At 43.1% G+C, this 22,507-nt stretch overlaps 2 pseudogenes across 2 annotated transcripts; both read left to right on the forward strand.

Moving 5' to 3' along the window:
* Nucleotides 1–833: 833 nt before the first annotated feature.
* On the forward strand, nt 834–12,905 carry LOC309392170 (protocadherin beta-1-like; annotated as a pseudogene). The gene is made up of 3 exons: nt 834–1,599; nt 11,187–11,696; nt 12,544–12,905. The product of its transcript is annotated as a protocadherin beta-1-like (transcript).
* A 4-nt stretch (nt 12,906–12,909) lies between these two features.
* LOC309392172 (protocadherin beta-8-like) lies at nt 12,910–13,476 on the forward strand (annotated as a pseudogene). The gene has a single exon. The product of its transcript is annotated as a protocadherin beta-8-like (transcript).
* The last annotated feature ends 9,031 nt before the right edge of the window (nt 13,477–22,507 follow it).

The following is a 22,507-nucleotide window of genomic DNA, read 5'->3' on the forward strand; positions in this document are numbered from 1 at the left end:
AACCTTAAGAGACATCATTTCCTGTGGAATCTTCATATTTTGAATAGGTAGAGAGCCTTCAAAACTATTATTTATTGCCTTTCATTTAAAAGATCATGAAAGCAGTCCTAGAGGTCTAATACTGTTTTTAACATTAAAAATCTAATAATAAAATTCAATAAAATTAAATGTCTAATAATTTTACAATAAGGTTACCCTACATACCCTGTCACCTTTATTCATATTTTTCTGTGACTGAAATTAGTTAAATCTAAATGTAAAATGTGATCTATGTTAAATCTATTAACATAGATCCTTTCCTCTTATTGTTCTGTTCGGATATAATTTAAAAATTTATTTCTAGGCACCCTCAGGGAAAATTATATTGCAATGCTAGAGTTGTATCCCTCTCTCTCTCAATGTGCTGTTGAAGAATAATATTATTTTTTTTGGATGAAGTAACTGGAATCTCACCAACCTTAAGAGGAATCTTCCTGTGGAATCTTCATATTTTGAATAGAAAGAGAGCCTTTAAAACTATGATTTACTGGTTTTAACAGTAAGGCCTTTACTGCCTTTAGAACAGATTCATGAAAGTAGTCCTTAGAGGCAGATTCCACAAACAGCCACATGGTGACAGAATAGGCAAACATATTATTGGGAACTCAGAATTTTGGTTTGAGCGGAAAAGAACAAAGAGTAGGGTTCTGCAAGGAGACAAGAAGATTTTAACCAACGAAAAGATGAAAACTGTCAGGTAAAGCAGCAGGAAATTATCTCTTTGTGAGAGACAAAAACTGGATGAAAGTAAGGAGATTTATATTCTGTTCAAGAATTAAGGAGAGTCCTGAATGATGGAACAATGCATTAGGAGTAAACAAGGTATGTATCTTTTTTGGTTGCTTTGTCTGCCTGGGGCATTATGTATTTCAATCTACTATTCTACACCTGAACAAACCAAAGTGGTTCTAACGTGGCTAATGTGTTGAAGGATTTCAAACTGGAAGTACAGGAATTCATTGATTGCAGAACCCATGTCATTTCTGAAAGCACTAAGCAGTATTTCTCCCTTGATATTCATTCTGGGGATATATTGATAAATGATAAAGTAGATCGGGACATTCTGTGTAGCCAGACAGATGCTTGCATACTTACATCTCAAATTGTGCTTGACAACCCTTTGGAATCATACAATATTGAAATAATAATAGAAGACATAAATGACAATGCTCCCAAATTCTCTAAAAATGAATTTGAGATAGAAATTCCTGAGAATGTTCCTACAAATATGGTACTTCCCTTAGAATCTGCAGATGATGAGGATCTAGGAGAAAACAGCATCCAAAACTATACACTCAGCACCAATGAATATTTTGGCTTCATGTGCAAAGGAACAAAGACAGAATTAACAATGTGGATCTTGTTCTAAAGAGATAACTAGATAGAGAAAAGGTGTCATGTCTCAATATCACCCTAATGGCTGTTGATGGTGGCGTACCACAGAAAACAGGCACTGTTCAAATTAACATTGATATTCTCGACATAAATGATAACCCTCCTCAATTTTCCCAATCTGATTATAAGGTAAAAATGAAGGAAAACCTTCCTACGGGCACTGCAGTGGAAGCTATAGATCTTGATTTGGGTTTAAATGTGTCATGTCCCATATATTTCTATTGGGACACTGGCATGTAGTGGGAAAGGGAGGATTGGAGGGATCTCTATATGAAGTTTCTGTTTCTATTTCCTGCTTGTAGAGATCTCTATATAAGTTTCTGTTTCTGGGTCGTGTATTGTGAGTTTCTGTTTTCTGCATTGCTGTACTGTGGGAGGAGTTTTGTTTGCACTGCTTTAAATTGTTTTTTTAAGTGGGAAATTTTAGTTCCTGCCTAGACCTCCTGCTATCACAAGCGTTCAATAAAAGCTCCTTTTGGAACAACTTTGGTTTCAAGAGTCCTGCTTTCTTGGGAAGATTGGTGAGGTAAGACCTTACATTAGGCAGGAACTGCAAACTGGTCAACCTGGAGAGGTAACAGCCCTATCATGGGGACTGTGCACACCAAGTCTGCCCAGGGGAACAGCCACAAAGAGGCTGAATGCTGGGCAAGAACCCCTCAAAAAAAAAAAAACCAAGGAGAGGAGGCCCTCAATGCCTGGATCAAGACCAACATTGCCTCAAGCACCATTGCCAAGCTGAGGTGGTCCATCAGCGTTGAGAAGAAGGAAGGCTAGGGCGGAAGGACCAAAGATGCCACTCTCACCTGTGGGAGCCACCAACCTGGCTGGAAGCAGGAGATGGAAGAGCTGTATGATGACAAAGAACCAGAAGAAACCCAGACCAATCCAAACAACTCCTGAGGGAAGCATGAACCTCATGAGGGAGGCCATCCATGGCATGCAGATACAAGGTGCCCTGGCTTCCGCTGCAAACAAGGCAGGAGTACAAAAAGAGACATCTCAATGCAAAGCAAGGTCTACAACTCAATGGGAGGAACCTTCCACCCTTAGAATAACATCAAATTTGATGGGAATTCCCAGCATACATGGGAATTTTTCTTCACATACAGGCTGACCTATATGTAGGAGCATGGGAAGTACCTCCCTACAGAAGTGGCCAAAGTCAGGGTTGTCACACTGGCTCTAGAAAGATCAGCTGCACATTGGATGGTGAGCCTCCATAATGCAGATGCAATGGAGCTCTGCAACTTCAACTGCTTCATGACAGTCCTGAGATGGAGATTTGAGAACCTCCTAGCCAACTGCAAGGCTAGAGACTGCATAAGTCACATCAGACAGGGACACAGTCCAATCACCGAGTACATCAGGTTTTGTAATCTGACTTGCCATGTAGATTGGCCAGATGAAATACTTGTGAGTTGGTCAAAGATGGCTTAAACAATGACCTGTACAAAGTTTCCCGTGAAGGCCCAGTCCACCTGCATGGCTGGTGTGTCCTGGCTGATGAAGCTGAAATTGACCAAACTCTAAACCAGTACCGTGCAAGCCACTCCTGGAAGTGATCTCCACTGGAAGGGAGAAGGGAAGGAACCAAACCTTGCTCTACCCCAATGTGCTCAGCCACCTGCTTCAATTGTGGAAAGGAAGGCCACTGTGCAGCTGAGTGCCATGTGAAGATGCCCAACCAGGAGAGAAAGAATTAGGTCAGAGGAAGACCCTAAAAGCTACCACTGCATTCCAGAAACACCGCCCTAAAGACCCATGCGTTTGTTGAGTTCCCACCAAAATTAATTATGGTATGAGGAACTCCGACTCCTCCGGTGGAGGAACCTGATCAATAAGAGAGTGAATATGAAGACCCTTTGGTAAGTGGGGTTGTCAAACTCCTTACAACCCCTATAGAACTGTTAATTCCATTAATGGGGAGAAAAGTGAAACTTAAAGCATTGCTGGATTCAGAGTGCATCAGAAGCCTAATAAGCCTGACTCTGGTTGCAGAACTAGGCATTCAACTAAGGCCACTAAAAAACCCAGTGTCATTTTGCCAACTTGATGGGTCCATTGTGAGGGGGAAGCGCCCCGGCCACATTTACCATTGTACCACTCGAACTAACAATGGCAAATCACTCCAAAACCATTGCTTTCATTGTGACACCAGGCATGGACTGGCCCCTAATTCTGGGACTAACCTGGTTAAAGAAGTGGAACCCAAGGCTGCACTGGATACAGGAGACCCTCCAATTCCCTAATAATGAATTAATCTGGAGTGAGGAACCCCACCAGACTGGAATACCACAGAGTGAGGAGGTAGCTGCGACTGAGGCGAATGGACCCCTACTGGGCATCCCCAGGGAATACTGAGACTTGATGGATGTTTTCAGCGAAGCAGTCTTAGATGAACTTCTCCTCCATAAGTCTACAGATTGTGCCATCGAGATTTTACCAGGGACCAAACTACCAAAGTCAAAACTTTATGCCATGACTCCTCAGCAACTGCAACAATTTATAAAAAAAAACCCTAGAGTGTGGGTTCATTGGGCCAGCGAGACCCAAGGTGGCCACTCCAGTCCTGTTCCAGAAGGATGGCTCATTACGATTATGTGTGGATTATAGAAATTTAAATACTATTTGCAAGGAGAATCTCTATCCCCTGAAGGTCATGCTGGCCCATCTGGCAAAGGGGAGATTTTTTTCCAAACTAGACTTAAGGGAGACTTATTACTGGATCTGGATCTGGGAGGGGGATGAATGGAAAGCAGTGTTTAATTGTTTGTTGGGATGTGTTCAGTTCAAGGTTTTACCATTCAGGCTCAAAGGGGCTCCTGCCATGTCCAACATGTTAAATTGGTGCGGGAGATCTTGAAGAAACCAAGGGCAGCTAAGTTGTTTGCCAAATTCTCCAAATGTGATTTTTGTCGATATAAAATAGATTACCTAGGGTACTGAATCTCTCACCAGGGGGGTGGAAATGGACTCCACAAAAGTCAGAACAGTCCTCGAATGGGAAACCTTCCCCCCCACTCGCAAGCAATTGCAGAGCTTCCTGAGGTTCACTAACTTTTATTGGCAGTTTATCCCCTCTTTTGCCCAAATAGCATTGCCGATTACAAATCTGTTAAAAACCAAGGGGGTAGATAAACCAAAACCTATCCAACTGAAGTGGACTATGGACTGCCAAGTGGTATTTGAGAAACTGAAAATGCTCTTTTCAGCTGAACCTCTGTTAAAACACCCAGACCCAGGGAAACCATTTGTAATCCAGGCTGATGCCAGTGTTGTGGCAGTCAGTGCGGTTTTACTCCAAGAGAATGAAGAAGGAAAATTACAACCATGTACATACACCTCTAGGAAAAACTGAAACTGAGATGGTCAATTTGAATTTGAATTTGAATTTTATTGAATTTATAGACCGCCCCCTCTCCCCGAAGGGACTCGGGGCGGTGTACAGACAGTAGTTAAAAAAACCATATACAAAATAGAAAATCTATTATGGGGAAAGGAAGCTTTTGCAGTCAGTGGGAACTCCTAATGTGGAGACATTTCTTAGAAGGAAGTAAAATACCTTTCCAAGTATGGACCGACCACAAGAACTTGGAAGCACTAAAAGCCCCATGGAAATGTCCCCAAACAGGTCCGATGGGCACAGTACTTACAACACTTTAATGTCACATTGAAGTATTTACCGGGAGGGAAAAACTTTTTGGCAGATGCCTTGTCCAGACTACCACAAAACAACTGTGTCAAGGTGGAAGTAATTAATGCTTCCAGCCTCCCAATTAGTGGCTAAGGTTGTCACATGCTCTCAGGCAAAGAACGACCCCTCCATCTTAGACAATGCCACCACCACAGAATTCAAAAAAGCCTTGGAAGCAGATGAGTGGCTTAGTGTCCATAAACATACGTGCATAATAAAAGATGGGTTAGCTTGGTTGGGAAATAAGCTGTATGTGCCAGCTAGGGAAAGGCTGAAAACTATGTAAGCTTGTCATGACTCCAAATTGGCTGGTAACTTTGGTTTTGTAAAAATGTTACATTTACTGAAACGGTAATTCTGGTGGCCCTCATTGAAATAAGCCATAGAAAGCTATGTAGCAAGCTTCCCCATTTGTGCTGTTGCTAAACACAGGCAGAGGAAAAACCCTGGTCTACTGCAGCCAGTGGTCAACCCTTCAGCATCATGGAGAGATATCTTCATGGCTTTCATTGTAGAATTGCCCGAGAGTTCTGGAAACACAGTGACCTGGGTTTTCACAGACATTTTCCCAAAGCAGGTTCACTTCATCCCATGCCAAAAGTTCCCTACACCCAAAGCCTTGGCTAAGCTGTTTTTGGTCTACATATACCACTTGCATGAGGCCCCATGATATATTATTTCGGACAGAGGGGTCCAATTCACATCCAAGTTCTGGAAAGCCTTTTTGGAGGTACTTGGAACTGAACAGGGACTTAGTTCTAGTCATCATCCACAAACTAATGAGGCTATAGAATGAACAAACTGTTCTGGAACAGTACCTGTGGTGTTTTATTAACTGTCAGCAGGACAACTGGACCGAGCTATTGCCTTTTTCAGAAGTGGCCTTTAATAATGCAGTTCACACTACCACAGGTTTTACCCCATTCAGAGTGGCCACAGGGCAAGAATTTAATGCTATGCCTGAGTTACCCTCACATGAACCAGAAATCTCCTCCTTGAAACAGTGAATCAGTCATTTGCAAACCATTTGACCAGTGGTCCGCAAAGCCTTGGATGAAGCCAAGGCTGCCTATAAACCACAAGCAGACAAGAAATGTATAGAACATAGATGTTACAAACTGGGGAACAAAGTTTACCTTTCCACCAATTTCTGAAATATTTGCAGCAGTCTAAATAGCTGGGCCCTAAATTCATTGGGCCTTTCCCCATCATTTATTCTGTCCTCATCATTAATTCTGTCATGGGGAAATTGCAACTCCCTAAATCATTATGGCAAGTCTACCCCATTTTCCATTGTAGCTTGCTGAAGCCTGAAGTCACTTCTGACCTTCATCCGGCTACTACCCCGTTCCATCCCCTAGTATGGTAGAGGGTAAACAATATTTTGAAGTTCAAGAAATTCTAGACTCTAGAAAATTTCACAGAGCTACTCAGTCCCTGGTGGCTTGGAAACACCTCCCCTTCTCACACAATGAATGGGTTCACAAAAAACATGTCCATGCCCCTAAATTGATACATAAATTTCATCAATTCTACCATGACAAACCTCATTGATTTTGTTTTCTTTGGCTCTCTTTCCCTCTTTTTGTTTTCTTTCAGGAGAACTTCCTGTTTTTCTAGGGTGGGCAGCATGTCGGATCCCACCCTAGAAAAACAGGAACTCCTGCTGTTTTTTTCCATCATATCCTGGCTGCTCCCAATGCCCCTATGCCCCCCCCCAGGCCTTGTCGATGCCAGCAGGGGATGCCAAACACTAACTTTAAGTCTCTGTGGACCTCTAGAAGTTTGGTAAATTTCTAGAGAGGACTACCCTAAACTTCACCCTGCATTTTTGGAGAACCCTGGAACACCGGGTGGGAGCCTCTGGAACCATCCTGAACCAGTGCGAATAGTCTCCCACCTTTGGGTCATCCTGCCATGGAACATCTTGAACAATCTTTCACCTTGTGGTCATCTTCGTCATTCTATGTAATTCTATGTAATTAAGGGTATTTGATCATTCCCACCCCCTTCTTCTCTATCTAAATATTTTAACATCTCCTTCCTCCCTCTAAGACCCCGACTCATCAGCTATCAACTTTTATCAACTTTTATCAACTTTCTATCAACCTTTATTAGCATCCTGATCCCATGGGGCTTTTAACGAACTATTTATTCGAGGTCAGACCTGCTCCGCCTGCGGGAGGCCCCTCTCTCGCAGGTATGGCCCTTGGCTCTCTCAAGGGCCTGCCTTGATGACGGGTTTGCGAACCCCGAGAGGTGGAAGAAACGGAGGCTGAGGGGCTTTTTATCTAGATGTTTTTTATTGCTATTAAGGGGTTCCAGGGAGGGGGGGTGTGATAACCAGGCCGGGAGAGGAGCCAGTGCCAGTGCCAGACGGACAGGTGAGTCCGGGAAGGAAGTGAGCGGAGTGGGGGGGGAGAGGGAACAAGTTATTCCAACAGAGGGTTGTTTGATTACAACGGTCGCGGGGAGGGGGGGATGCGAGGACAAGAGAAGATCACAAGGTCGGTTGGGAGACCGTGGCTGTTGGCTACGCCCGGTCGTTTGTACCAACCCCTGCAACCTAGGTGGCCAGGAACTACAGAGCCCGGGCCTACGGCTGATGCTTTGCAATGCAAGGTCCGTAACCAACAAGGCCCCCCTCATTAATGAGCTGATCTCTGAGGGGGAGCTGGACCTTGCAGGGATAACGGAGACCTGGTTGGGCCACGAGGGTGGTTTACCCCTCGTGGAAATGTGCCCACCAGGTTTCCGTGCATTCCATCAGCCTCGGGCCCTGGGTAAGCGTGGTGGGGTGGCGGTAGTTATACGGGAAGGTCTAGAGCTGAGGGAGTTCACTGTTCCTCAGATATCCGGGTGTGAGTCCCTTGGTGTGAAATGGGGCCCAGGGAGGCAGTTGGGCTTGCTGATTGTATACTTGGCTCCTCGCTATACATCAACGGCCCTGCCCGAGCTCCTCGAGCTGATCTCGGAGACGGCGGTTGAGATCCCCAGGCTTGTGGTTATGGGGGATTTCAACCTGCCGTCGATGGGAGCAGCGTCTGAGGTGGCTCGGGAGTTCATGGCTTCCATGACAGCCATGGGCCTGACCCAGTTAATTCAGGGCCCCACACACGAAGGTGGCCACACATTGGACCTTGTTTTTGTATCTGAGCAGTGGACGAGTGATCTGGGTATAGGGGACCTTGTTGTTACACCCCTGTCATGGTCAGATCACTCATGTCTCCGGCTGGACTTCCCTGGCGCTACCCCCCACCGCGAGGAGGCGGGACCAGATGGTCCAAGCTGGTACCGCCCCAAGCACCTGATGGAGCCGGACAGGTTCCAGACGGAGCTTGGGCCATTACCTGTAGCCCTGACCCACGCTCGGTCAGAGGACCTAGCGGCCGCCTGGAATAGGGCGGCAGCTGGGGCCTTGGACCGGGTTGCGCCTTTGCGACCTCTCCTGCGGCAGCGACCCGCCCGGGCTCCTTGGTATACCGAGGAGCTGAGGGTGATGAAGCGCCATAGGAGACGTCTAGAGAGCAGGTGGAGGTCCTCACGCTCCGAATCTGATCGAACACAGGTAAGAGCCTATTTACGGACCTACCTTGTGGCATTAAGGGCGGCCAAACGTAGATATTGCGCTGCTCTTATTGCGTCCGCGGATAACTGCCCTGCCGCCCTGTTTAGGGTGACCCACTCCCTCTTGTCACAGAGGACGCAGGGGGCACCCTTGCAGGGCAGAGCAGAGGAGTTTGGGGAATATCTGCAGGATAAAGTCGCTCAGATCCGGAGTGGATGGGCCCCCCTCAGTGGACCGGACGGGCCGCCAACAGCGAGTCTTGTGAGACCATCCTGGGAGGAGTTTGATTCTGTTGCCCCCGAGGATTTGGATAGGTTGCGTGGACGGCTGCGAACCACCACATGTTTAATGGACCCGTGTCCCTCCTGGTTGGTACTGGCATCTTGGGAGGTGACCCGAGGCTGGCTTCTGGGCCTGGTGAATGCCTCATTGGGTGAGGGATCCTTACCAACCACCTTGAAGGAGGCGGTGGTGAGGCCCTTACTTAAGAGGCCTTCACTCGACCCAATGGAGCTAGCTAATTATCGTCCAGTCTCCAACCTTCCGTTTCTAGCGAAGGTTGTTGAGAAGACCAGTGATGGCAAACCTTTTTTGGCTCGTGTGCCACAAGTGGGGGGAGCGCAGGGGGGTCGTGTGCGGGCGTGCCGCACCCATAATGCAATGCGCGACCCCCCCAGTGCACATGTGTGCACAACGCCCCCGGGGGGTGGGTGGGGGAGGCTCTTTTCGCCCTCCCCAGGCTCCTATAAAGCCTCTGGAGCCTGGGGAAGGCGAAAAGTAGCTTTTAAAAACGTGAACTCAGCTGGCCAACGTGCGCATGCGCGCTGGCCAGCTGACAGGGCAGCGCCTCGTGTGCCGTGACAAATGGCTCCGCGTGCCACTTGTGGCACGCGTGCCATAGGTTCGCTATCACTGATCTAGACTCACGCCAGTCCGGCTTCCGACCCGGGCACAGCACAGAGACAGCCTTGGTCGCGTTGGTTGATGATCTCTGGAGGGCCAGAGATAGAGGTTGTTCCTCTATCCTGGTCCTATTAGACCTCTCGGCGGCTTTTGATACCATCGACCATGGTATCCTATTGCGCCGGTTGGAGGGGATAGGAGTCGGAGGTACCGTTTTGCGGTGGTTCGGCTCCTACCTCTCCGACCGGAGGCAATGTGTGTTGACAGGGGGACAGAGGTCGACCCCGAGGCCACTCACTTGTGGAGTGCCACTGGGGTCGGTCCTCTCGCATCTCCTGTTCAACACATATGTGAAGCCGCTGGGTGAGATCATCCGTGGTTTTGGGGTTGAGTATCACCTCTACGCTGATGATACTGGTGACGTCCCGCCTGGATTACTGCAACGCTCTCTACATGGGGCTGCCCTTGGGACGCGCCCGGAGACTGCAGTTAGTTCAGAACGCAGCCGCGCAGGCTGTGATGGGGAGTACGAGGTACTCCCACGTAACACCTCTCCTGCGCAAGCTGCACTGGCTACCTGTGGTTTTTCGGGTGCGTTTCAAGGTGCTGATTACCATCTTTAAATCGCTCCATGGCACGGGACCTAGTTACTTGCGGGATCGCATCCTCCCACATACATCCCTGCGGCCAATTCGCTCACACAGGGAGGGACTTCTCCTGGTGCCGTCCACTAGGCAATGCCAACGGGCGACACCAAGGAGTAGGGCCTTCTCTGTGATGGGCCCAACCCTCTGGAATGACCTCCCCCCCGACATTAGAACCACTTCTGACCTCCGCTCCTTCCGGCAAAAATTGAAGACCCACCTGTTCCGATTAGCAGGCCTGGCATAATTACAACTGTCCCTCCTGGCAAATGTATTATCATCTGGTTATTTTAGGGGTTTTTTAATTTATTGTGTCTATTTTAGGGGTTTAAAACTTATATTTATATTAGCTTTGTACAGTTCTTTTAATTGCATTTTAACCTCCTCCATGCCAACTGTACATATTTAACTTTTTTATTGTATTTTGTTATATTTTGTATGGACTGTATACCGCCCCGAGTCCCTTTTGGGAGAGGGGGCGGTCTAGAAGCATCAAATATAAATAAATAAATAAATAAATAAATAAATAAATAAATAAATAAATAAATAAATAAATAAATAAATAAATAAATAAATATTTCTATTGGGATGTTAGCATTCTGGTGGGTGGAGGGAAGATTGGAGGGATCTTTATATGAAGTTTCTATTTCCGCTTCCTGCTTGGAGAGACAGCTATGTAGGTTTCGGTTTCTGTTTCCGTTTCCTATATTGCTGTGCTGTGAGTTTCTGTTTCCTGCATTGCTGTACTGTGGGAGGGGTTTGTTTGCACTGCTTTAAATTGCTTTTTTTAGTGAGAAAATTTTATTCCTGCTTAGACCTCTTGGTATCACAAGCTTTTCAATAAAAGCTCCTTTTGGAACAAAGGGGGACTCAGTTTCAAGAGTCCTGCTTTCTTGGGAAAATTGGTGAGGCAAGGCCTTACAAAAGGCCTTACACTGCGGTGGCTAAAGTAGAAGCTACAGATCTTGATTTGGATTTAAATGCACTAGTCATCTACTCATTCCATAGAAAACCTGAAAGAATAAATTTTCTTCCATTTAAGTGAAAGATCTTGAAAAATCATTCTTAGAGGACAGATTGATTATGAAAAAGAAAGGAGTTATAGCATAAATATCTGAGCAACAGACAGAGGAGGACTTTCAGGGCACCTCAAGATACTTATAGAGGTTGAAGCTGTAAATGACAATGCCCCAGAAGTGTCCATCATATCTCTAACCAGCATCTTAAAGGAGGATTCAACTTTGGAGAAGGTGGTGGTCCTCTTAGAGACCAAGACTCTGGAGATAACAGCAAAATGGTCTGCTCCATAGAGATTAACCTTCCTTCTGTGCTGAAAGCCACCACAAACGAATTTTATCAGCTTGTGCTCCAAAGTCCCCTAGACACACAGAGAGAGAGAGTCTCTGAGTACAAACATCACCATCACTGCCATTGACTGAGGATCTCCTAGGCCAGTGATGGTGAACCTATGGCACGCGTGCCACAGGTGGCACGTGGAGCCATTTGTCAGGGCACGCGAGGCGCTGCCCTGTCAGCTGGCCAGCGGCATGTGTGCGCTGGCCAGCTGAGTTTACCTTTTTTAAAAGCCATTTTTCACCCTCCCCAGTCTCCAGAGCCTTTATAGGAGCCTGGGGAGGGCGAAAAGAGCCTCCTCCCCCGGAGGCCCTCAGAGGCTTCATGAGCTTCCCTGAAGCCTCTGGAGCACAAAAAACTGGCCCTATGGGCAAACTGGAAGTGCAGGAATTGACTTCCAGTTTGCTCGGAGGGTCATTTTGATTGCTCCGGAGGCTTCAGGGAAGCATCCTAAAGGTTCCTCAAGCTTTCGGAGTGCTCAAAACGACCCTCTGAGCAAACCGGAAGTCACTTCCAGTTTGCTTGGAGGGTCATTTTGACTGCTCCGAGGCTTCAGGGAAGCGTCCTGAAGGTCCCTCAAGCCTTCGGAGCACTCAAAAATACCCTCCGAGCAAACCAGAAGTCACTTCCGGTTTGCTCAGAGGGTCGTTTTGACTGCTCTGGAGGCTTAAGGGAAGTGTCCTGAAGGTCCCTCAAGCCTCCGGAGGGCTTCCAAGGGGGGCGGGGGAGGCTGTTTTCATCCTCCCCAGGCTCCTATAAAGCCTCTGGAGCCTGGGGAGGGCAAAAAAAGCATGCAAAAAAGGGGGGAGCACCTGTAGTGCACACATGCACACTGGGGGGGTGTCGCACATTGCATTATGGGTGTGGCATGCCCACACACAACCCCCCTGCACTCCCCCCACTTATGGCACGCGAGCCAAAAATGTTCGCCATCGCTGTCCTAGGCTCACTCCAACAAGATTGATTAATGTTCAGATCTCTGATGTCAATGATAACCCTCCCCTTTTTGAAAAGTCTTCATATGATATGAAGATCCGGGAGAATAATAGTCCAGGCTTGCTCATCAGCTCAGTCCATGCTCTGGATCTGGACACAAAGCTGAATGCAAAAGTGACTTTCTCACTTTTGCCTGGGAAGAGTGATGGCCTTGTGCCCTCTTACATCTCATTCAACTCTGAAACTGAAAAAAATGTATGCCCTTCAATTTCTGGACTATGAACAGATAAGAGGCTTCAGTGTTACTGTGAGGGCATCTGATAGTGGTTCTCCTTCCTTGAACTCAGAAGTTATTGTCCGAATCTACATCATAGATGAGAGCACAGGATGTGGAAGTAAAAATTAGGAGAGCCCTGAATGAGTGAGACACAAACAAGCAGAGGCTAGTCATACTGGTCAGAGACAATGGCCTTCCTCCACAGAGCAACATGGCATTGTTCATTTTGTGGATGGCTTTTCATATCTCTTCCTGAAGAAGGTGGATGTGAATGTGCAAGAACCAGAAAAAGATAAAACCTTGACCAAGTATTTGGTAATCTACTTGACTGCAGTCTCCTTTGTGTTCCTGGTCTGTATTGTTGTGCTTTTTGCAGTCAAAGTGTTCAAGAAGGATCCCCAAAGCCAATTTCCTGCTATTCATCCTCACTTCCCACAGTGCTGATACCCAAGAGAACTGTGCTGATCCACAGACCAGGTTGCTTTTGAAGACTTACCATTATGATGTTTGTTTGACTGATGGACCTTTAAGTAGCTTGTTCCATTTTCCCAGGCTTCTCTTTCTGGTCTTTTTGGTGGGAGATGTAAATATTTCTGGGTACCACAAGAATTCTTATTGTGAAGATATCTCTGAGCAGGGTGCAGATAACCAATTACATGAATAGGTAAGTTACCTTTAAGTATTTATATGTTTTTTTCATATGATTTCACCAAGATTCTTTTCTCTGGTTTCTGATTTGGAGGCTGGGTTTTGACAATGTGCTGAATTTGAATAAAATGACATTCAGTAATTTGTAATTTAGAGCATTGTAGCAATTGAGTTAATTTCTGAGCATATTATATTATATGAACATAATCATCCTATAAAGTAGCTACAATCTTTTACTGATGTTACTTTTGCTCCAAAGTTCATATATGAAAAAGATATGCCTTGCCCAATAATAATATGCAGTCCTAGTAAATATTATGAACATTACTTGCAAACTCCTGGCACTGACATTGTTTGCATGAAGCCCAACTCTAGGCAACAATTATTCTGCTTACTCCATTTCTATTGTCCATGATTAGACTAGTTCAGTAGATGAACTAATCCATTTCAAAGATCAACTGAACTATTTTTTAAATTAAATTTTTAAATAAATTTTACAATTATCACCCCTTCCCTCTTCCCGCCCTACCTCCCCCCGACCTCCCAGAGCAAAGTACAGGGTATAAACATTTAACAACCATACGCTAACGTAAGCTAACTAATTTTAACATGTTACTATTCTTGTGCTTTAACTCCCCCTTTATTAAAATAACTTTGAATAAATTGTAATGTCCTTTTTGCCTTCATTCATAAGCTAACTGAAATTTTTTAGTCCGGTATTTGTTTTGAATATAGTCAATCCATCTTGTCCAGTCCAGCTTGTACTTCTCATCCGAATGATCTTTCAAATACGCTGAAATTTTGGCCATCTCCGCTAATTTTGCTACTTTTAACGTTCATTCTTGGATAGTAAGCAACTCTTCCTTCTTCCAGTATTGCGCCACCAACAATCTTGCTGCCGTCATTAGGTTCAATATCAGATTAGTCTCTATAACAGTACAGTCTCGAACTATACCTAACAAAAACAACTGGGGTGTAAACTTTATCCTCTTTTTCAGCATATTTTGAATAGCCCACCATATTTTTATCCAAAATGCTTTAACCTTTTTACAAGTCCACCAAATATGGTAGTACGTGGCATTAGCACAATCACATCTCCAACATTTAGATTGTAAATTCAGATACATACAGACTAGCCTTTTTGGATCTAAATGCCATCTGTACAACATCTTGTAGAAATTCTCTCTCAAGTTCTGAGCTTGTGTAAATTTTACATTTCTTACCCAAATCTCTTCCCATGTTTCCATCACTATTGGTTCCTCGAAATTTTGTGCCCATTTTATCATACAATCTTTAACTAATTCTGTTTCTGAGTCTATTTCTATCAATACATTGTACAGCCTTTTTATATGCATTGGACCCTGATCCCTAATTTGTTTTATCAAGTTATCCTAACTTTGGATAATACCGAATTTTTGGTCTTTTTTCCATCTAGCCTGTAACTGACCATACTGGGACCAGGTTTGAATTATCCTTTTGTCTCTTAATATATTCAAAGATTTCAGCTGCAGCGCACCTCTATCCATACTAAGGAGTTCTGCATATGTAGTTAGATCTTGTTTTTGTTCTATACTTATATTCTCTATAGCATGTCTAGGCACCCCCCACATAGGTATTTTGTCGTTTAACCTATATTGATATTTTTTCCAAACACGCAGTAAGGCATTCCTTAAAATATAACTTTTAAAGATCTTATCAACCTTCTTGTCATATATTAAGTAAGCATGCCAGCCATATACCAAATCATAACCCTCAATATTCAATATTCTATCCTCTGTTAGGTTGATCCAATCGCTAATTGTTACTAAAACTGCTGCTTCATAGTATAATTTTAAGTTGGGCATTTTTAAGCCTCCTCTTTCACATATATTTTGCATTATTTTAAGTTTTACTCTCGGTTTCTTCATGCCCAAACAAAGTTGTTAATACCTTTCTGCCATTCTTCCAAATTTGCGTCTTTTTAAATAATAATAATAATAATAATAATAATAATAATAATAATAATAATAATAATAATAATAATAATAATAATAATAAATAATATTTATTTCTTAGCCACACCCTCTCCCGAAGGACTCGGGGTGGCGTACAATAAAACATATAAAATACATATCTGGACAAGACATACATATAACAAAGACGTGTATTAAGACGTGTACAAGGAGGAGGTGGGCAGATGGATAAAAACAATTAAAATCACAATATTTAAAAACCCCTAAATAAATAAATAAATTCCATTAAATTACACAAATAAAAAACCCGTCAGGAGCGATATAGTTAGATCATGGTTGAGCCAGGCCAGCTACTTGGAATAGGTGGGTCTTGAGCTTTACACGGAAGGAGCAGAGGTCAGAGGTAGTCCTAATATCCGGAGGGAGGTCATTCCACAGGGCTGGGCCTGCCACAGAGAATGCTCTACTCCTAGGCGCCGCCCCTCGACACTGTCTGGTGGATGGCACCTGGAGGAGTCCCTCTCTGTGCGAGCGAATTGGTCGCAGGGATGTATGGGGCAGAATACGATCCCGCAAGTAACTAGGTCCTGAGCCATGGAGCGCTTTAAAGATCGTTATCAAAACCTTGAAACGCACCCGATAGACCACAGGAAGCCAGTGCAGCTCGCGCAGGAAAGGTGTCACATGGGAGTACAAAGTACTCCCCATAATTACCTGCGCGGCTGCATTCTGGACCAACTGTAGCCTCCGAGTGCATTTCAAGGGAAGCCCCATGTAGAGAGCGTTACAGTAGTCCAGGCGAGACGTCACCAGCGCATGAGTGACTGTGCGTAAGGCGTCCCGGTCCAGTAGGCTTCATATATGTGTTGAACAGGAGTGGCGATGCTACAAAACTACCAGTCTTGCATTCACCAAATATTTCTTGTCCTGCGTTCTAATATGTGTTTCTTGTAAGCAAATTACATCATTTTTAAATTGTTTCAAGTAGTGAAATATTTTTTTCCTTTTTTGTGGTGAATTTAAACCATTGACGTTCCATGTTAGAAATTTAGTTGTCATCTTTGGCACACTGGAGCTTTTTAAGAGCTGCCTGGAAATCTTGCTGGGACTTCACCTTCGGTCTAGCTCCTCCCACTGCTTCTGTGCTCATGCTTATATTGTCTTGAATTACGATCTGGGCTTGTTGGGACATTAATTCTTGTTCTTTACGTTTGGTAGCCATGCAGGTTTGTCTCTGTTCCATAATTTCTTCTGCTTCTTGCAGTAAACTCACCACCCTAATTTGTTCCTGGTTATCTTGCTGTCTGGGATCCTCTGTCTCTTTTCTTTCTTTGGGACCTGGAGATGGAGGGCGTCCTGCCTTTAGTACCATACTATAGAAATCTTTTGCCTTCCAAACAGAATTGAGACAATGTCTTTCTCCCTTGTAGTTCACCACCAATCCGGCTGGGGTCTCCCATCTGTATTGAATCTGGCGCTTTCTAAGTTCGTCCACTAGAAATGCGTAATCCTTTCTAGATCTCAACATTTTGGGGGGGATTTCCTTCAGTACTATCACATCTTGACCTGCCACTTGCAATTTGTTTTTGTAAGTTGCTTGCAATATTTCATTCCTAATTTTTCTGGTAACAAAATAAATTATGATATCTCTTGGCATTTGTCTTTGTCTAGCAATCCATGAATTAACACAGTAAATTTTGTCCATTTGCCAGAGACATTCGGCCTTTGGTTCCCCAGTTAATTGGACAAGAGCGTCAGCAAAAATCTCTCTTAAATCTTCTTGAGAATGTTCCTTCAACCCCCTTATCCTCAGGGCAAATTCCATTGTTCTGTATTGCATCATCGTAAGCTCCGCCTCTGACTTATCAATTTTAGTTTCTGCCTCCACAAGTTTGTTATCCAGCTTTATATTAGCCTCATTAATTTCTTCCACCTTCTCATCAAGAGATGCCACGTAGCCCAATAATCCTTTAAATGCCTCGACTATATCCTCCCTTATTTCTTGGTTACCTGTTTGGATTAAATCCTTAATACCAGATATTTCATCAGAGACATCTTTAAAGGCACTTGTAATTTTCCCCTCCATGACAGCTGCCTGTTCTTTTAGTGCATTTTGTAAGTTATTTTACAAAGCCTCCAGTGTCAGGGTTTGTGTCGGGGTTTGTGATTGTGTTTCCACCGGAGATAATAAAGTTTGTAGCTTTGAAGTTTGTGCCGGTGAACTCCCCGCACTTTTTGAAGTATTGAATTTAGTCTGCTTAGAGGCCATTTCAAAATATTTAGATCAGGCTTTCAGACAGCCAACTTATTCAGGCCAGAAAGTCCAACTACTCTTTGAAGTCTATCGGCCACACTAACAGGCACTTAAGTGCTAATCAGTTTCCCACTTCACTTTCATTTTCAACACACCCTCTGTTCCTCCGGCGCCATTTTTTTGAAAAGTTCCTTTTAAGTTTAAAGAAAGAAATATAATCTACGGAGTTAAGGCCAGTACTTGCAATTTTGTTGACCTCCTGGTTTGTTCTGCCAGCTTCTTATTCAGATGTAAAATAGACTGAACTATTTCAAAGCATTTCTTTCTGCAGATTTCCTGTCAGTACTGTAAGGTTTGGTTTGCACAACTTATTAAATTAAGATAACATGCAATAAAATAATTTGAATTCAACATAAAATATGTGTGTATGATATAGAAAGGATTATAAGCAAAAAAGAATTAAAGGTAAATTAAGTAAGGTGAATAAATATAGTAGGCCAGCAATATCAATAATGGAAGGTGAAATGATTATGCCGGGTTACAAATAAGAAAAATATTAGTTGGGAAAGTTATCAGAAGAGGGGGGGAAATGGAGGGAAAATGTGGAAATACATCTAATAATGTATAGTTAAAATTACAAGATGAAACAAAATAGGGGTGCTTAATGATGTAAATATATGTAACAGCATGATGAAGATAGTGGGAAGTTTGAATCCGTCTTGCACTGTATCCAAAAAAGAAGTTGTTAGGGGGGAAGGGGAGAGGAAACAATTGGAATTTGTATAAAGATATACCTTTAAAAGAAAAACTAGCAATATGGAAAACATTCCCCCCCCCCACTTCTTTCATTGGGAATATAATTATCAATTCCATTGATATTAAATGGGGTTTGCTAAAAGGTGGAAATATACCACATAAAATAGAGAATGGAAGGGAGATAAAGAGAGGGAAAGAGGGAGAAAACAGTCAAGAGAGAGGGAAGTAGAAGAGAGGGAAAGAGCAGGAGAGAGGGAAGGTGTGGAAAGAGGGGAGAGGAGAGGGAAAGAGCAAGGGAAAGTAGAGAAGAGAGAGAAGATAGAGGGAAGAAGAAGGTAGGGAGGAGAAGAGAAGAAGAGGAGAGCTGAAGATGAAATAGACTATAATATGGTGTATGGAAAGCAGAAGAGCAAATAAAAATTGAAGAGGCTTAATAGCAAAAAGAATTGATATACTTTGAATACTCAAAACATGTTTGTTAAGATGTATAGGCATGCTTTGGATTATATTGCATGTATGTTCAAAAATATGTGTGCATGATATAGAAAGGATTATAAGCAAAAAAGAATTATAAGTAAATTAAGTAAGGTGAATAAAGATAATAGGCCAGCTGATACATATCAATAATAGAAGGTGAAATGATTATGCCGGATTACAAATAAGAAAAATATTAGTTGGGAAAGTTATCAGAAGAGGGGGGAAAATGGAGGGAAAATGTGGAAATACATCTAATAATGTATAGTTAAAATTACAAGATGAAACAAAATAGAAAAAAACATTTTTCAAAAATAAATTTTAGTTAAAAGAAAGTAAAAATAAAGTCATGAAGGGAATAACGCATCTGCATTTTAAATCAGGCTGGCAATGATACCAGGAGTATTGTGGCTTACTGAGTGCTTGCTGGTAGAATTAAGTCAGATTCCAGCTGAAGACAATTCCTTTCCTTAGTTTTTACACAAGTCAATGAACAAAATGCCTTCTTGCACAAGTGTTGGAACCAAATGGCAGTAACTCTATGATAGCTTTTTCTCACACTTCCAAGTACAGTTTTGCAATGTAACTCCAGAACTCGATCAGTGTTTATTCATTAAAAAGTTCCTTCAAATTGTGATCTGATGTCAATTCCAGAAGTGCTTCTTGCTCTTGAGAGGAAAGGTCAGAGTTCACAGCATTATCCATAATGTAGGCAATGCAACCAATGAATTCTAACATCACATCCTCTTGATACAAATGGAAACTACAATGCAAACTTGGTGTGCAATTTTTCCAAGTGATTTTTGATGGCAGTCAATGTCTTCAATGTCAACAACAGAATTTACTTCAATAAAGTCTGACACATTGAGAAATGATGCAATATTTCCTTTCTTTCTTCCTATCTACAGTGAGATTTTCTTGTAGAATGCACAAACTTTGTCTTCCATGATAAATCAAATATAGTAGTCAAGACTGAAAATATAGCAGCCAAGATGGCGGCAACAGAGAAAGTATTGTTACATTGCATGGAGAAAAATTGCTATTAAACTAAGATAAAATAGTAGGAGGAGAGGTGGAAAGGGAAAGATAAGTTAAAGAAAAAGAAAAAAGACTGGAGAAAGGAAAAGGAGAGGAGAAATTAGGAGGAAAATGCAACCAAGGGCAGCATCCCACAGTGAACTTTGTCTGTTGAGAGAATCCCACCTGCATCCAAGAGACCTACCCAAGAGACCAAGGCCCATTGAACTGAGGTGACTGGAGAGGTGAGCCGACTTCAGGCAGAAAAATCCACCAGCGGAGAACAAAGAGGCAAGTCAGTGAGCAAGTGGGGCCAGCTGTGGAACAGAGAGAAGAATCAGTTATGGGCCAGAGAGATGAGCCGACTGAGGGCAACACAATGACTGGCACAGAACAAAGAGGAGAGCTGGTGAAATGGCAGAGCAGGGAGGAGGAGAGCTAGCTGTAGAGAGGAGAGGACAGCTTACTGTGGACCATCTATGTGGTCCTGTTTACTGGTGGAAGCAGCATACTGGCATGATGGACCAGCAAGTGGAAGCTACATGGCTGTGGAGTAAAGAGCAGCAGCAGCACAGCAGGAAGGCAAGCCAGCAGCAAGAGGCAGTACAGTGAACTAGAGCCTGAGAGCAGTGCAGAAAGCAGCATGGAAAGCAATGAATCGGAGGTGTCGTTGGCGGTGGAGCATTGCAGCACAGTTTGCTGCTGGTGACTGCGAATGGCAATGGTAGTGGCAGGAAAAAAGCAAGTAGGAAGAGAGAATAAAATGTCAACAACTACAGAACACAAGACAAAAAAAATCAAAGACAATAGCAAGGTCAGAACATATAAAGGTAGAGAAGAAAGGGATAAATATAGTTCATAAGAAGGCAGAGAGGGAAAGGGTCACAAAAAGGCAGGGAGGAAAGGAACCTTGCATTTAAGCCCTACTCAACACTGAAAATTTTAAAACTTGATATTTTAAATGAACTGCTAAAACTTTAAAATTTAAAGCTAGATATTTTCCCCTAATTTTTTAAATGATCTGTTAAATATCAAATTTCTAAATTGGATATTTTTCCCGTTTAAAAATATGTGATAAAACCTTCTACATTTTCACAAAAAAAATAATCTTGGAAATCTCATGGAAAAAGAAACTGAGACTATTATGATTTGGTAAATGTGTTCCATGTATACACTTATGCCTGTAGAAGACCCAAACTATATATGTACCAAATGTAAACTAATTGAGTTACTAGAAGAAAATGTAAAGGGTTTAGTGCAGTGGTGGGATTCAATTTTTTTACTACCGGTTCTGTGGGTGTGGCTTGGTGGGCATGACTAGGTGGCCATGCTTGGTGGGCATGGCTAGGTGGGTGGGTGTGGTCAACTCAACATTACTCACATTGAGAGGTGCCTCGCCCGGCCCCTCCCCTCCCAGTTACTCCTTATCACATCTGGCCTCAACGTATCTATAGTTCTGTAAAAATGTTGTTCACTTTTTTTGACTTTATTATCTGCATCTACATACTATAAATATACTTTCATGGACCACTGAAAGGAGGAAATGGCTCACATGCTTTGCCCAAGAGTGTGATAGGTTGCCAAAAAGAAGGGGGGCAATATATTTTCTGAAGAAGCAGAAGGCAAAATAAGAAGCAATAGATAGAAACTGAACAAAGAGAAAAACAACCTAAAACTAAGGCGAAACTTCCTGACAGTGGGAACAATTAACTAGTGGAAGTACTTGTCTCCAGACATTCTGAGTGCTCTATCACTGGAAGTTTTAGAGAAAAGACTGGACAGCCCTTTCTCTGAAATGGTATAGGGCCCTCCACAAAGTCCCTTCTAAGTATTATTCTGTTATTCTGATGCCTTTCTCAGGCCCTCCACTCAGATTTTGGCATCCTCAGTGGGGTTGGACTAGAAGACCTCAGAAGTCCCTTTCCACTCTGTTATTCCATCATCATCATCATCATCATCATCATCATCATCATCATCATCTTCATCATCATCATCATTAATTATCATTATACTTTATTCATTAAACATGAAACTCAGTCAACTGAACATTCAAAAACGCATCACAAATACCATTCACTGGTGCTAATGTTTGATACGGGTTGCTGCCAGCGTCCTAGGTATCAACCAAGTACCTTCTTAAAACATACAATGTTCCAAGTAGTGCATTTTTTTTTTGCATTTCCACTGGTGTTATTGCAGGAAGCTACAATTTGTTGATGTATCTTATAAAATTATTGGACATGGTACCAAGTGCCCCAATGACAATCGGTATCACTGTTTCACGTTTCATCCATAGTCACGTAGTTTCGATGGCCAGATCGTGGTATTTCATGATTTTTTCTAGTTCTTTTTCTTCAACTCTAGCATCTCCTGGTACAGCGATATTATTGTTATTGTTACTGTTACTGTTACTGTTACTGTTACTGTTACTGTTACTGTTACTGTTACTGTTACTGTTACTGTTATTAATACTTTATTCATTAAACATGAAACTCAGTCAACTGAACATTCAAAAACGCATCACAAATACCATTCACTGATGCTAATGTTTGATACGGGTTGCTGCCAGCGTCTTAGGTATCAACCAAGTACCT

This window comes from Natrix helvetica, assembly GCF_964273705.1.
Source record: "Natrix helvetica genome assembly, chromosome: 4".
In the NCBI taxonomy this organism is placed as follows: Eukaryota; Metazoa; Chordata; class Lepidosauria; order Squamata; family Natricidae; genus Natrix; species Natrix helvetica.